The sequence below is a fragment of the Maylandia zebra genome, linkage group LG18 (assembly GCF_041146795.1).
Source record: "Maylandia zebra isolate NMK-2024a linkage group LG18, Mzebra_GT3a, whole genome shotgun sequence".
NCBI lineage: Eukaryota > Metazoa > Chordata > Actinopteri > Cichliformes > Cichlidae > Maylandia > Maylandia zebra.
The window spans coordinates 29,728,825-29,736,745 of NC_135184.1; positions in this window are offsets into that span (position 1 = coordinate 29,728,825).

Below are 7,921 nucleotides of genomic sequence, written 5' to 3' on the forward strand. Positions count from 1 at the left end.
AAGACACAACTGTGGCTTCAGACTTTGCAGGGGATAGCAGCGGCGTGACCTTTAAACACATCTATTAGTTTGTTAGTTTTCTATAAGAAAAGAGCATTTGCCAGATTGACAGAGATGGGAGTTTAAGCAGAACAGTGACAGTTTGACAGCTGACTGACAAAAACACTAAAAAAGATCTGAACTTTTCTCAGCTACAGGTAGTAGATGTTTCTGTAAATTGCAAGTGCTTGCATTGAAATTGCTCTCATATAAGTGTTTCTAAGAAAAATACCTACTTGCTGTCATTTCTCTTAGAAACTGGAGGAAGGGGATAATTTAAACTTTTATCTCAGACAAAGAAAAACTGAAGTCTGACTAAGTGCCATGCCTCTCAGCTGCAATGTTTATATTGCAACCAGTGGTGGCTCAAAGCCAGGGTGCAGTAAACACTCATCTATCTTCTGCACACATGGCCTGGGCTGACTTTATCAATACACATGGTGATCAGTCATACTGGTCTGGACTGAAATATCTCAACAATTTGAATAAGTATTGGATCACTGTGAAATTCTTGGTTCCCAGAAGATGAATTATTTCATGTACAGTGATGCTGAGTTTTAATTTAACAAGTAACAAGTACAACTTTTCAGTAGCACAGTCAGAGAAGCACTGAAGCATTGAAAGAGGGCCTACAAAAAGAAGATGATGTACTCAAACAACACTCTCCTACATGTATCCCACCTCTTTAAATTCACTGAACTAGAATCAAGGTAAACAAGATTTGTAAAGCAAATGCAGGTCGCTCTGTGGGCAGTATTTACTTTGAAGGTAATTGTATTGCCCTGTGATCCTGATAAGGGTAAGTGGAGGAGAATGGATGAATGGCTGGATGGATGGAACAGTATTGTATTTTCTTTATACTGATTTTGTTTTCTTTGTTCGTTTAAAACATACTTAAGGAAGTTTGTAGTGCAGTAAAAATCAGATTAGAGTAGCATGACACATATTTACTTTGATTATACAAACAGTATGTAGGTGTATGTCTAACTAGGCAACTCATTCGCTTTGTCTTGACTACCTTTAATTATTTTCTATTTATAGGTTTTTGGTACATGTTAGCAATACACATCATGCTTGTATGAATCAGGCTTTTTGTCAATTCTCGATCTATAAATCATTAAACCCTGACCTTGAAGCAAATTTGAATGGATTGTTAACATTACACCTTAAATCTGTGATGTGCTCATGGTGCAGATGTAAATATAGTTTGTGACAAAGTACATCGTTTTATCAGAATTTATCCATTACCTGTGCGGAGGTAATTGGGTGATTAGATGATGATTATTGACTTCCCAAGGCAGGGGCAAGTTTGTCCTGTATATCAGATTTAAATCTCTGACATCTCAGGTTTGCTTTTCTTTTTGTTATCTAAGTGTGCGGTGCCATCAATCTAAGATTAAAGAGCTCACCCATCAAAAATGATGAAGGATGCCTCTGAGTCTGGTGTGGTATATATAAGGTTCTCCACAAGTGGCCCATTTCATTGTAAGAATTCCATTGTTTCCAAATAACTGCATATTTTTTTAGGATAGTGTGGCAGGGCGTGGTTGGCGCCGCAGCTGAGCAGCATCTGCAATCACGCCTTGCCGGCGTTCTGACAAAACTGTCCTACATGTTGTTACTGCGCATGCGCACAACTCAAAATGGTGTGTTTTCGGTGTGAATAGTACACGCATATTATTTGATCCTACCCCGATCTTGTGCGTGCGAAAAAAGGTTAGTATTATATGTTTTACTTCTTTATTACAGTTGATACTTTTTTCCTTAAGCTGTTGTCAATTTGTTAACTTTTCAAGCTAACATGCGTTTTGTTTTTTTGTGCAAAGATACTCCAATTTGGTGTCTCAATTAAAGTCATATTTCAAGTCTTGATTTAGTACTCATAAACATCCGTTAACTGGCGTACAGCGTAAACCTTGTCAATTAATTTTAGTCCTCCTGAAGTTAGTGGACACCACGCTCCGTTGTTATGTTAAAGAAAGTAATATTGCACTACATACTTGTTAACTGAGTGATAACATTGTTTAATTTGTAAGAACCTTGACATTGGTCATTTTATTTACTGTATGTGCGTTGCATCTTACATAATGGATCCCATTTCTCCTTGTATTCTGTGTTAACATTAGATGAATGTGTGTTGGAAGCATGTTTTGATAGCGTGATTTGGCCATCAGAACATCCTACCTATAGATATGTATGATGATGGCATCCACTAAGTAAGGTAGTATATTCTGATAAGATCGCATGGATTGATAGACACGACTATAAATTTACGCTACGGTAGGATGTTTTGACAAAGTAGGACGTTTTGTCAGAACACCGGTTTTGTTGTTGAGCTTTGTTGTTGGTGGTGTGTGCTGGTGGCTGAAATGCTGCAGCCGCTTGTAAACAAGCAACGGTAATAAAGAAAGTATGCTGAAAAGCAGTGAGCTGTGGTTGGGTCTGTCGTGGGTTTGCTACACTGGTGCCAAAACCCAGTATGGGGGAACGGCAGACCCAGGACCGGGCCAGCCAGGGAAGGCGCTGGCCCAAATGGTGGCTGAGCTTGCGGCCACGCAGAAGGAGCAGGCAGCGGAGGCACGCCACCAATGGGGAGAACTGTGGGACCGGACCGACCACACAGCGCACCAGCCTCAGGTGGAAGTGAGGCCGGTGTGTGGTCCTGTCCGTGGGCCGCTTACCAAGCCGCCTGGGAGCCTCGGATCATGGGCTCGACTGCTACGCCACTGCGGCCTGCAGACCAGCATCATCGTCACTGCGGTACAAGTGGCCAACCCCCAGAACCAACACATCCCCACCACTGGGCCATGGGCTGGGGATGCCGACGGTCTGGTTTGATTCTGACGGGGTAGGTTCGTCCAGGGGGAGGGGGACGCACCTGAGTGACATCTGCAATCACTCCTCGCCAGCTAAACTGGGTCCTGAGCCGCATGTAAACAAGCAACCGTAATAAAGAAACAATGCTCAAAAGTGGTGAGATGTGGTCAGGTCTGTCGTGGGTTTGTTACAGATAGCTATTGAGCACAACATGTTCATGTAAAAAAATAAAAGTCTTGAAGAACCAAGAAATGATGACATAGGGTCTGCAGGTCTTTTAACTGTTTATGTGACACTTCATGCATATATCCACGATTAGAAAGAGAGTGCTGTCTGGAAAGAACAGCTCGCCAGCAAACAACAATAAAACCGCCATAACACTGGAACCATCTAAGGTTAGGTCACTATAAAAGCTCTGAACCATCAGGTCACGGACATGGGACTTCTGGGTGTCCAGTTTTTATGATTTTAAAGTTTTCATTTATAGAGAAGTTCTCGTCTTTAAAGATTTCAGTCTCAAAACACCCAAGAAGTTACTTCTGATAAAGGAGGTAATACTAGCATCTCCCGCTGAAGGTCTGTTTTTTGGAATGAATAATATTATTTTATTTATTTTTAATTTTTTAGAAAAGGTCCTTGTTTGAAACACCCAACCTTTGCCTACAGGCAACGTTTCAAAGAGGATCACATGTTTCCGAGGTCAGACGTGTGTTTTTGGTGTCTGGTAGTAAGCCCTCCTAACTTTGGTGATCCCCCAGTTTTTCCCATAGCATCACCATGAAATTGAAATGTAAAATGATTCACAGCCATGAAATTTGGTACAGACATTTGTATTAATGTTGTTTCTCTCAGCCTCAGCTGTACCTTCAATTAGCAATCGCAAGCACAAAAGACAGTTATTCAATTCAATTCAATTCAATTTTATTTATATAGCGCCAAATCACAACAAAAGTCGCCTCAAGGCGCTTATCTGTTCAGCATCCACATGTTAGTTGAAATATGAGATGCTGCCCTTGAAGCTTGTTTCCTGTGCTTTTCTATCCTCTCCCCCCGTTTTCTGTTCTATTCTTTGATTCTCTCTTACTGCCCCCTGACCACTTCTGTGCTCTCTTCTCCCTTTCACAGCCATTCTTTTCCATCCTCTCCCCTCATGCACCCTCTTTTCATCTCCTTGTCTCGCTCCACATCCACCCATTTTCTCTGTGGCTCCAAGCCAAGCAAACAATCAGTTAATTAACCAGCTCAGTCCCAGGATCATTGTAGCAGCTCTCAAAGGAGCACTGTAAAGGCCCTCACGTCTCTAAATTTACAGCTTCATTAAGTGGACTGGAGTAAGGTACAAATCTTTTGAGTAAAATTGCCAGACTACACCCTCGGTGCATGTACATGTGTGTGAGTGCGTGTGCGTCTGATGGCCTTGACTCGAGAGCCGGTGACTCAATAGCTCCCTAATGAAAACAAAATCTCTGTTTTTTGCCTCTGAGGTGGCGATTGTTTTGGTGTAATAATGAGACGTCCTCTCTCGCCAGCACAGATGCAATCAAGATCTCGCACTCCTGTGAAATTAGGGTTGGAAGGCAACAAGCAAGGTGTCATTTGAGCGTGTTTGTGTAGCTCAGCGCTGGCGCAATCACTCTGCAATATCGCTTCCTTTGTCCTCACAGACAAACAGGCCTAATTGGCTATTTCCAAGGCTACTGTTTCTGATTGGCCATTCTGCCTTTTTCTGATTGGCCTCCATCTCTGCAACCAGAAGTGGAGAGAAAATGGCTTGTTAACATCTCCATATTGTGTTTCTCTTTCTGTTTTTGTGATCTGCACCTTCAAGTGCTCTTGGAGACAAGTCGCAATATGTACTTGCATGTCCGTGACGCAGACTGTCAACACAGTGTTGTGTTTCTACCTAAGCTGGCAACGTGTTATTCAAGTATGAACAAGCATCACCAAGCATTGTGGATGTTAGTAATTAGCACTGTGCCCCTAAAAATACTGCAGAGAGTAAACATATTCAGTTTTCAGGCCCAGAGACAGTTTACTAGTTAAGGATCGTGACATATTGCGACTTGTCTCTAAGGAGCACGTTCATCTTATTCTCTACACACAGACGGATGGACAGCCTCTCAACAGCGAGTTTTTGGATAACATCCTGAAAAACAGGTCAGCACGGTGGCACGGCGGTTAACACTGTTGCTGCACAGCAAGAGTTCAATTCCACCATCAGGATGGGGTCTTTCTGTGTGGAGTATGCATGTTCTCCCCGTGTTTGCGTGGGTTCTCTCCGGGTACTCCGGCTTCTGCCCACAGTCCAAAGACATGCACTTTGTGGGGATAGTTTAATTGAAAAATCTTAATTGCCCACAGGTGTGAATGCAGGAGTGAATGTGAGTGCGAATGGTTGTCTGTCCCTGTGTGTTAGCCCTGCGACAGACTGGCGACCTGTCCAGCGTGTACCCCGCCTCTCGCCCTTTGACAGCTGGGATAGGCTCCAGCACCCCCCATGACCCTGAAAAGGATAAGCGGAAGCGAATGGATGGATGGATCCTGAAAAACACCGAGACCAAACAAGCTGACATGTATTCTGTGCTGTTGTGTCCCAGGATGTGCATTTGTGAAAATCACGTGGTAGGATTAACTTGTGACAAACTGGAGGAGGCATTTGCACAAATGCAAAGGCGAAAAACAAAACAAAAAAAACCCCTTTGCTATCACTGCTATTACTGGTTGTGGTGGCATTAAACATCAGAGTCGTAATTAAAAAGCCACGTGTACAACCTGATTTTCACTTACTTCTTTTTTACCAAGTATAGACGTAGACACTCCCTAATTTCATCTTTTGCATACAGATGTTGAGCTTGCTCCCGCCCTTCGACTGCTAAGATAGCCTCTAGCCCAATTCACCCCTGAATTGACTAAGCAGAAGGAAACTAATGGCTGGTTGGATGGGAAAAAGAAAAAGAGAATTTTTGGTTTCTCCATAACAGAAGAACCTGGCATAAAATGAAAGGAGCAGTTGAACTACAAACAAGAAGCAAATGAGTGACTCAAGAAGCACTTCTACTTCTTCTGCTTTGTTCACGTGTGCTACACATGTCTTCACAGCTGCACTGGTAATCTGCCATACCCAGTGGGCTGACCCACTCATGTTGCCCAATCAAATCTCATGATACAACCAGCCCTGCCCTACCTTTCCTGCACCTTGTACAACAAATTCATTCATGTGGAGGAACTGTTTGATAGCAACGTGCGATACCCCTGATTTCCATTCCGATCTAAAACCAAGTAAAACTCAGGCTGGTGTCGGCGATACGTGGTACAAAAACGTGTTTGGAAAATCTAAATTAAAAGCTGTGTATTTCAGATTATACTTTCATAATGAATACAAGACATCAGACTACTTGTTGTAATTGCTTAATTATGAAGAATTATCATGCAAGAAATAAAAAAGAAACCCTTAAAAGTCAATACCTACATTTTATTTTTAATATTCTATTAACCATCACTCAAAACAAATATGACTGATTAAAAATAATAATACAGCTGCGAAACATTTTATAGATAGTACTGCAAGTACACTATATATTTTAATGATTCCTAGCCTATGTTAATCTACTTCAAATGCTCTGCTGTACAACCTTACCTGACTAAATCAGGCCAACTGAATTGCTGTCAGGTGATCTCGGGGACACACACATTACTTAAAGCTAAACTCATACATACATACTATTTAACGTAGCATGTATTTATTTCATTACTTATTTTATAAACATATTTACGTATGTAAATTTAAACAAATGGGATAACATAGTTTTAAGGATGCAGGGAATTCCTGACCTTTAAACATCAACACAAAAACCAAGTAACTTTCCAAAGTTTAGCAACAGTGCTACATGTCGCTAACAGCTTGGCATTTTCACCCTCTGTACCAGGATAGTGCCTGCATGCAGCACCAAAGAACTCCATGAGCGACACCTGTCTCACTCCTCTTTACAAGAAAAATCCAACAACAGGAATAGTAGAAATCCCATAAGCAACAAGAGAAGCTAACGAGGAACTGATAAAGGCAAAGGAGAGTAGGAGCTCCACATCATAAACTCCTCATCATAAACTCATCACATTCTGTGTAATGATTTACTTTTGTTTATGTTTGACAAGGTTTGTAGCCTTGGCGCATGTGTCACAAACTGCGTCTTAGCTGTTTATGTAGCTGAAATAGCTCAACTAAGTGAGTGAGCACACGTGACGTATTTATACATTTCATATATCCCCATGGCAGGCGAAAGAAGAAGTAGTTCCTACCAATCATTTAGACAGTCTCAGTAGTAGTAGTAGTAGTAGTAGTATAGTAGTAGTATAGTTACTCTCCACTGTGTTCCTGGAAATGACAAACTACAAATTGATCCAAAATGACTAAAATATTGATATTCTTTTCTATGAGAATTGATTCTAGAACATAAATACCTGGTATCAGCTTGGGCACGTTGAAATTTGGGTAGCCTCACAGGATTTAACCCTTTCAGGCTACTTTGCATAAGTTTTTGTCCTTTGTATTATTTCTACATTGACTCCAGAGAAGCGAAATTTCATCCCTGCTATAAAAATGGCTTCACATTAAGGTTTACTTGGATCCCCTAAGACACAAAGAATCAAACAATTTTTATTTTTTTCTTTGTAGGATTTGTGTAGAATTTTTGAAGGGAGGCTACATTACACACACACACACACACACACATGCATATATCACAAACAGCAAAACCAACATTGGATGGTTTGTTGTCATGGCTACTTTTGGCAGAACATAAAGCACCCTTTGTATTCCTTTTTTTTTTCTTTTTTGTGTCCCGTTTGGATCTTTACCCATCAGAATTGTTGTCTTAAGGCCAAGAAAGATGCCAAGCGGATTTATTTTACCAAGTGGATCATCATGGCCTTGCCATATTGGTCCATTTGATTGACCTTTGTATTCCTGAGATTAACCCTAACTAGTAAACTTAAAGCAAGGTGGATCCAAATATGTTTGTGTTTCTTTTTCAGTCTCTTCAACAAGATTTTCTGTTTGCTGCCAATG